Source organism: Xenopus tropicalis, chromosome 8, assembly GCF_000004195.4.
Source record: "Xenopus tropicalis strain Nigerian chromosome 8, UCB_Xtro_10.0, whole genome shotgun sequence".
In the NCBI taxonomy this organism is placed as follows: Eukaryota; Metazoa; Chordata; class Amphibia; order Anura; family Pipidae; genus Xenopus; species Xenopus tropicalis.
The window spans coordinates 83039288-83048175 of NC_030684.2; positions in this window are offsets into that span (position 1 = coordinate 83039288).

Consider the following 8888-nt stretch of genomic DNA (forward strand, 5'->3'; position numbering starts at 1 on the left):
ACTGCACTGGACTCAGTTTACAAACAGTATATCGTTCAGGTCCTTCCCATGAGGCAAAGGTTATTCAATTCACCCTAACTTAATTGATCTATTGATCTCTATTCACAAAAAACTAATACCAGACTGGGTTTAGAACTGATGCACTTTATGCATAGGGCCCTCTCAATCATCAAGAATTTTGGCAGCCCTTTGACAGAAAACACAATATGACATGACCAGGACCTTCTGGATTGTAACTGGGGCATGGAAACCCCCGCAAAAAAACCCTAAAATTCACCTTTGAGGTTAACGTTTCCTGCAAGTTAAAAATCTGATTTTAAAGACATTCTGTCATGATTTTTATAGTGCATTTTTTATTTTAAATGTACAGTTTTTACCATTTAAAATGTAATTCTTGAACCAACATATGTATATTTTAGTTGTAATATTGGTGTGTAGGCAGCCATCTCAGTACATTGTGCCTGATTCTGAGCTTTCAGAAGGAGCCAGCACTACACAATAAAACTCCTTTAAGATAAACTATTGTTTCTCCAACCCAATATGCTGTCAACATGACCCAGGTTGCATAATAGCAAACATGGTTTCCCCTCTTTGGGTTCTATTATGTCTACCACTATGTGGGCCATGGGAGCTGAACTCGGTTTGATATCCACAATGCTGAAATCTTCTCCAGCCTTCAGGAAACCTACTTTTTGGAAGGGTAAGGGCAGGGCCGCCATCAGGGGGGTACAGGGGGGACAATCGTACCGGGCCCGCTGAGTTTTGGCTCTTAAGGGGGGCCCGGCTCTGCTGCACTTACTTGTATTAGCCGGGCCCCTTGCTGTCAGCACCTAAAGCTCGGATATTTTCCTTTACCAAGCTCGCTGCACTGCTTGGCCCAGCCCACCCACAACCCGATTGGTTTAGCCCACCCACAACCCGATTGGTTTAGCCCACCCACAACCCGATTGGTTTAGCCCACCCACAACCCGATTGGCTTAGCCCACCCACAACCCGATTGGCCCAACCAGCCCCAGCCCGGATTGGCCCAGCCCGGATTGGTCCAGCCTTCCCCCAACCTGGATTGGCCCAGCTCTCTGCCATAGAGAAAAAGATAGAAAAACAAGGCAGAAGTAAGAAAGTTTTGAGCAGAATAGTATATTAAATGGGAGTGAAGAGACTGGGAGAAACAGAAAGGAAGAGTATGTATAGAAAGCCAAAGAAGTGAGGAAAGGTAGCAGAGTTGAGGGTGTGGGTGAAATTTGGACAAAGAACTCTGCTCCTGCTTCTGATAAACCTCTATTGGAAAGTAGTAACTTAAAATACTGCATTTTTTAGTGAAGCAATGTTTATATTGGGGTTCCTTAAATGAAAAATAAAACCATCCCATGCACATGTACACATCAAGCTGCATATAATGTTAGGAGAGAAACTGCAGTGGACCCTGTCCTGTTATTCTTAATTCCTTGAAAAAAATATATATTTTTTTGTTACAGATTGCTGCTCCTTACCTTTTAATACACATTGGATAATTTAATAGGCATAGACATCTCTTCTGGCTTCAGTATATTAAAAAAAAAAAAATTAAATTTCAGTTTTAAAACCAACCTATTTAGTTATTGTAATTTCAATAGAGCGACAGATCTTCGGAAAATACCACTCCCTTCACTAAAATTCACATCACAGCATATAAAACACCTTACTTGTGGCAAATTAGCATAATTGCTGAAAAATGTGTAAGAAGGGAGAGGTATTTTCGTGAGATTTGTCGCCCATGTAGCAAACAGTTCCCCCAGTCTCCTCTTGTGCCATAACCATTAGCACTGCTGTTGCCACGTCTCCCTCTTGTTGGTTACATGGTTCCCCTGGCCACCAATATGTGTTCTGGTTTTTAACCATTAGGCCTCTGGGGGGCCCTGATAATTTGGTTGTTCGGGGCCCCGTGATTTCTGATGGCAGCCCTGGGTAAGGGAATCTGGGATATCCAAAAGCTTTGCCTCTCATTATATTTAATATATCTGGGGCTATCTGGAATTATTGTTCATAGAAGTTAATGTACCATTATTTACAATTATGTGTGTGTGTATATATCTATATCTTATATAAATAAAAAATATTTTTAATATAGTTATTTAGGGAAACATGCAATCTATAAAGTCTGGAGTGGGGAGATGTATAACATAATAGCCAGAACTCTACTTCCTCCTTTACAGCTCTCTAAGCTGTTAGCAGTCAGTAACCAATCAGTGACTTGAGTGGGAGTCATATGGGACATAACTGCTCAGTTAGTTTGCACTTGAATCTGACCTACGTGCTCACAAACTAACTGAACAGTTATGTCCTATATGCTCCCCCTAAAGTTACTGACTAACAAAGAGGTGAGAGCTGAAAGCAGGAAGTAGAGTTCTGGCTATTATGTTAGACATCTGCCCACTCCTGCCTTTATAGATTACATTTTTGCCTAACAAACTATATTAGAAATATTTTTTATTTTGCACAGTTTTATTTTTACACTGAACTGTTCCTTTAAGGCTAATGGCACATGCTGCAGTTTTTCCACAGTGTATTTTAGCTGGCAGAGAAATTTCTGAAGCCACCCTAAGTTATTAGAAGGCAGTATAGGCAGTTTTTCCTGTTTACCCACTCGCTATGATTCAGGACAGTATCAGCAGTGCTATTGGCCCATGGAGGCACTATCAGTTCCGGTTTCTGAATCTTTCAGCAGAGGAGTCAGTGAGCTGCTATCTTTTTACCTGCCCTTTGTTCTACTGATGGACTGCCGGGAGAGAAAGGAAGGGGGTGATATCACTCCAACTTGCAGCACAACAGTGACTTGTCAGAGGGAAAGTAAGGCAATGGCTAGCCCTGTGCAAATGTTAAAGTTAAGGGCACAGGTGGCACAGGTGCCATCCCACCGGCGATTCACATTCTTGCTGGTGGGATGGCACATCGGGGAGATTAGTCGCCCGCATTAAATTTTTTACTATTGCAGGGACTAATCTCCCCGTGTTCCACTGCCCTAAATGGAAAACATCTGTTTGCTCTTTTAAAAACAGATTTCAGTGCAGAATTCTACTGGAGCATGGAACATGGTTTCCTGTGACAACAGGGAATACTACAAGCTGCATTTCCTGCAACAGAATAAAGTTGGATAGACTCTTGTTTCTTAATGAAATACACTGACAGTTTGATGAAGACACATGAAACAAGAAGCTATTCGACATGGAAGATCTGATGTATAAACACTGCTGCAAAATCTCATCATGCATCCTAATACAACAGCACACAATTTTGGTATGTTAAAACATATCATTATTTGTGATGTTTGGTGTTTACATCTCATGTAGCTATTGCCCTGACAGAAAGCAAACATTTGGTCAACTCTGTTAATTACTGAACATATATACACTATAGGCATAATTGGACAGAAGTGCAAGAGCACCTAAGGGCACAAGAATACAGAGAGCACCTCTGTGTGGGGTCTGGCTCTGCCCCTCGAGAATAAAGTGCTGTCGAATGCCAGCATTGCTGTTAGTGATCAGGCCTGGTTTACAGTTAGTGTTCTAATTCTTCTTACAAGTGCTCAGTTGGATTAAGGTCAGTCTCTGTGCCAACCAGACAAGTTCTTCCACCCCCATCTCGGCAAACCCATTCTCTGTGGAGCTTAGTTTGTCCTTGGAAACATTATTTTGCTAAAAAAGGAAAAGCATTTCTGTAAAATGTTGCTACAAATTACATGTAACTGTTAAGTATGCCATTGGTTTGCTTTCAGTGAGAAGCCAAACCCAAGCTATCCAAAGATCCCTCTTTATTCTGAGCAGTTCATGTTATGAGCCTGAAGTCATGTTATCCTTTGTAAATCAGATCATGAGTAATCTTAGATGCCCTACTCTACTTTATATTTTTTTGTAGCTAGGACCCCTAAAACTTATAAGGTGACAATATAACCTCCCTAATTTTACTAATAATACTTCTACTATTCCTAAAATTCCCTAAACCCAAAACCATAGATATTTCCTGGACACTTGATCCCAGACATAGGTTCTTTCTTGCCATGTTCAGTCTACACAGGTCTTCTTCTCTTCATCTTTATGCAGGCCCTTCTGCTGTCCTAAGGCACCAAAATGATGCTGCCCTCCTAATTTTATAGTGTCAGATCGGAGGGAGCACTGCATGGCTAGTGTGAAGACGGAAAAAAATGTCTGCACTCGTAGAGCTGAAATTCCAGTTTAAAAAGCTGAATTTCTGCTTTTAAAGTTACCAGAAGCATGCTTTTTGCAGGTTCTGGTAACCTGTGGGGCAATACCTCTGCCACACTAAGCATTAAAAATTTCCCTTTGCATGCAACTGGAGTAAATTCATCCCTCATCCCTTACAAGTCTTTTCCTGGAGACACAGCTATATGTTGCATATACTTACAGTCATCTTAGGCTAGTGCCACATGAGGTGGATTCTGAGCCTGCGGATAAACACAGGCTGAGAATCTGCCCCAACAATTGAGAAATCTGATGTGGCTGCAGCCAGACCCATTACGATGGCCCAGGTGCAGCCACAACAAAACTGCGCAAAGGCTCCTGGTGCAGCCACAACAATCAGATTTTTCAAGCATAGGGCAGAGAATTCCCCCTGCGTGGCTAATCTAAATGCATTTCTGCAGCATCTGAAACAATTGAGACTTTACTCTGCTTGCAGCTTAGAGATTCAAGCGTTAACAATAATGTAAGCTTTTTCTCCAAAGTTACAGCATTAATGCTACAAAATCCCTAGAATGAATGATCCTTAAAACATGACTAGACTGCAGAATGTCACACCAGTACTCAATAATAAGCTTCACCATGGTAGAAAAAAAGGATTAGAATGTTTCTTAAGATAAAGAAAAACATTTTTTCAGCAGTTGCTTTTACAGTTTTTGCTGATAGTGTTCTTTTAAAGTGAAAACTACTGCTGCCTTTTTAAGATGTTTCTATTCACAAATACACAAATAAGAATGAGATACAGGTTGCAGGATAATGCAAATGTTGGCTTTAGATAAGCACTGATATTTAATTTACTGACTCACATGTACCACTATACTGCTGGCAGAAAAAGTTCAGATCTACTCATAGATGTGCGTAGATTCCTTTCTGGCTCACACGTCATTAGATAAGTGAGAAGGGAAATTGCTCTGATGCAGAGAATTTGGTGTGTTTTATGACCATGCTCGGAAAGGCAGTTATTTAGATAGATATAAGCTGGGCTGTATATGAAGTGCAGCCCACTAATTACTGAAAGCAGATGACAGTGACAATGAAGCAAATCATTAATCAGCCCTTAAAGGGGCAGTATACACCTATATAAACCTTTTTTCAAAATGAGTTAAATAAATAGAAGTTATGCTTGAAATATACTTTGCCTATTCTTTAAGAGATCTTTCCTTCCCATAATCAGATGAGTTTGTTTAAATATATAGGTAATGAGCTCTGCATAAATACCTTTTGCCTTTTCTCCTTTGTTGTGGCTTACACACAAACAGAAGCCTAAAATGCAGGGGGTTTAGCTATGAACAGGTATTTTGATTAATTGGAAATTAAGTTTCTCAGTATACTCTGTTCAGCTTAAGTAACAAAAACATTTATATGGTCATTTCTTTTTCAAACAACAGGGTACATTTAATTCAAAACAACAATATGCAAACAAATAAAAATTCATATGTCTGAAACAAAGACAGGCTTGGGAAGCTTTAGTTTTCTCAAATTCTTAGCAAGTTTTTCATTACACAAGCTCATCTCCATCTCTTTCCCCTCCCTCAGTGATGCTGTTCTGCACCATTGGACAAGTTTATTATATGAAAGGGCATATTTATTCTCTATTTCTTATCAGCAACATAGGTAAAGTTTGCCTCTGTCCATTAACCTGTACAAGTATAGGACCCGTTATTCAGAATGCTCGGGACCAAGGGTATTCCGGATAAGGGGTCTTTCTGTAATTTGGATCTCCATACCTTAAGTCTACTAAAAAATGAATAAAACATGAATTAAACCCAATAGGATTGTTTTGCATCCAATAAGGATTAATTATATCTTAGTTCGGATCAATTACAAGGTTCTGTTTTTATACTACAGAGAAAAGGGAAATCAGTTTCAAAATTCTGAATTATTTGATTAAAATGGAGTCTATGGGAGATGGGCTTTCTGTAATTCGGAGCTTTCTGGATAATGGGTTTCCGGATAAGGGATCCCATACCTGTACCAGTTTTGTTTTAGTCTGACCACAGACACCTGTTTGCTATGGGTTTAAGACTAAGGTCACCTTTGCCAATGTTAACTCCTAACCACCAAAGTTCCCTGATTCAGATATTAGTATAAAAGGTCTATACCAACTATATGAACTGTATTATAACAAGTTTATTTTTATATAATGAAAATGATAGCAGAGTTGTTTTCATCAAATGTATTTTTTTTTTACTGAACATGTATACATGGGTATACATGAGCTCCATAATTTTAGTTGTTGCAGTGATGTGTCATCTGTACCACTGCATTGGTTTAGCTGGACTTGGATTTTTAATTTTTATTAATTGCTGTTATCATATCTACCATTACGTATGACATGACAGCATACACGTGTCAGGGAGCTATTTTCTTGCTACCTGAATGGCTGCTGGGGTGGGAGGAGAAGGGAGGGGTGATATCACTCCAACTTGCAGTACAGCAGTAAAGAGTGGCTAATGTTTATCAGAGCACAGGTCACATGGCTGGGGGCACCTGGGAAACTAAGAATATGGCTAGCCCCTTGTCACATTTCAAAATTAAATTAAAAAAAATCTGTTTGCTCTTTTGAAAAATGGATTTCAATGCAGATTCTGCTGGAGGAGTTATATTAACTGATGAGTTTTGCAAAAAAAACATGTTTTTCTGTGACATAATCCCTTTAATGTCTAGCAAGTGGCAAATGTATAGATGTCCCTGAAAGCTCTATGAAATACAGCAAATAAGGAGAACAACATAGGCTGTGTGAGGGGAATCCAGTGCAGGTGCTGTGATTAATGAGTTACCACCTGGGAATAGGGGAAGGTCTGGGGGTAAGCTCTCTTCCCAGGAAGTAGGAAGTGGCAGTGAAGAGTTGCTCCTGCAATAGGTTTTGAAAGTTGTAAGCAGAGCCAAGTCACAGTACAAAACTATATTTATATTGAGCAAATTAAAAGAAAGTTTAACTAATGCTGGGCCTATTGATTATAGCCCTAAGCCAGCGGAAGAAAGTACTCTGCCAGACTGTGTAGGACCAACCACTGGAAAAGAGTTCTCATGCGATAATTTTGGGACTGCCCAATTAAGGGGGCCCACAGAAAAGCCTAGGAAAATATTACAGTAAGAATCGTAATTCCCTGGAGCTGCCTAAGCTATATTGGCAATTGGCTGTAAACCAGTGTCTGCTGTACCAAGTTGATAAAATACAGTATGTAGCATAGTAGTGGAACAGCTAGAGGTACCCCAACCTTATAGAAGAATGGGTCTTTAAACACGTGTTGCTAGGATACCTGGGTCCTTAAGAAATACCTTAAGAATGCCTTAAGAAATACATCTTCTAAAAAGGTAATTCCTTTATGTCTAAGGTGATAAAAGATTTATGTAAATTGCTAAAAATTACATGACTTTTTACATACACTGTATTTGTATGGTGTAAGCTGACCTTAGAGTGGCATTAGTTTTACCGAAGAGCAGGTCCTGTACAGGAAGACTACTAGTGAACCAGGCTGTTCTGTAATGGAGAAAATCTGTGTTATTATGTTATGCACTGTTAAAACATATCCTTCTAAAGGACTGGGACCCAAAACTACAATTCATGTTTAAGATGAGGCCTTATCAGGGACCGATAAAGAGGCAAAATCATGCTTTCATCCCTCAGATTAATGCCTATTTTATTTAAGGCATTAAGGTTTAATAGTTTATTAGAGCAGTCACTGACAGACGTTGCACATTCTGTTATCTACAAAAATCCCCACATGCTTATGCATTAAGGATGCTCCTAACAAACTATGATTTATATGTGGTTGGGCCCACTGCAAAAAAACCTCTATACCTGTCCGCCCCTTGTGTCACCTGCTCCCCACTAGATCTGAAGTAGGAGAGTGGCTGAAGAGGGGGCATTTCTATAATGGAATTAGACTCCTATGAGTGTGTGGTAGCTATTACTATAAAAACAGTATTTTTGTGTTTTTCTAATTCTAGATAATACTGAGTGAATGAAAAAGCTCACATATATTAAACAAGAGCAAGGTGCAAAACCAAGTTTTTTTCACACACAAAGGTGTAAAGTACAGAGCCTTTTTGAGCATTACAGTCTTGCACTAGTGCTAGGTGCAAGGTGTATACCTTGTGTGCAATTTTGTGTCCATTAGAGTGCTATTGCTTGTTCTTTCATAAGTGACATAAGTGGGGTTACTGTACTGCAGGGATCTCCAACTTTTTATACCCATGAGCCACATTTAAATGCAAAAAAAACAAAATGCAACACAAGCATGAAAAAAGTTCCTGGAGGTGCCAGTGAGAGCTATAATTGGCTATTTGATAGCCCCTATGTTGGCAATTACACTGGGAATTTATGCAATCTGCTCAGGCTCAGATTTGTGGAGAGGCCACAAAGGCCTGGGCCTAGGGCAGCAAAAATTTAGGGAGCGACATGCTGCCCAGCCACACCTAAATTCAGTCGCATACGGAGCATTGGGAACAGGACTCGCAGAAAACGTCAGCACATCCAGTGTCGGACTGAGATGGCAGGGGCCCACCAGAAAACCCTGGGCAATGGGCCCACTCTCAGAACTTCAATTGCTCCTGTACTCCCTCAAACTATTTATTCTCCTAGTCTCTTTTTTCTACATACTATACACTATTCTTCCATCTATCAAGCTTCCTTGTTCCTAAACAGAAATA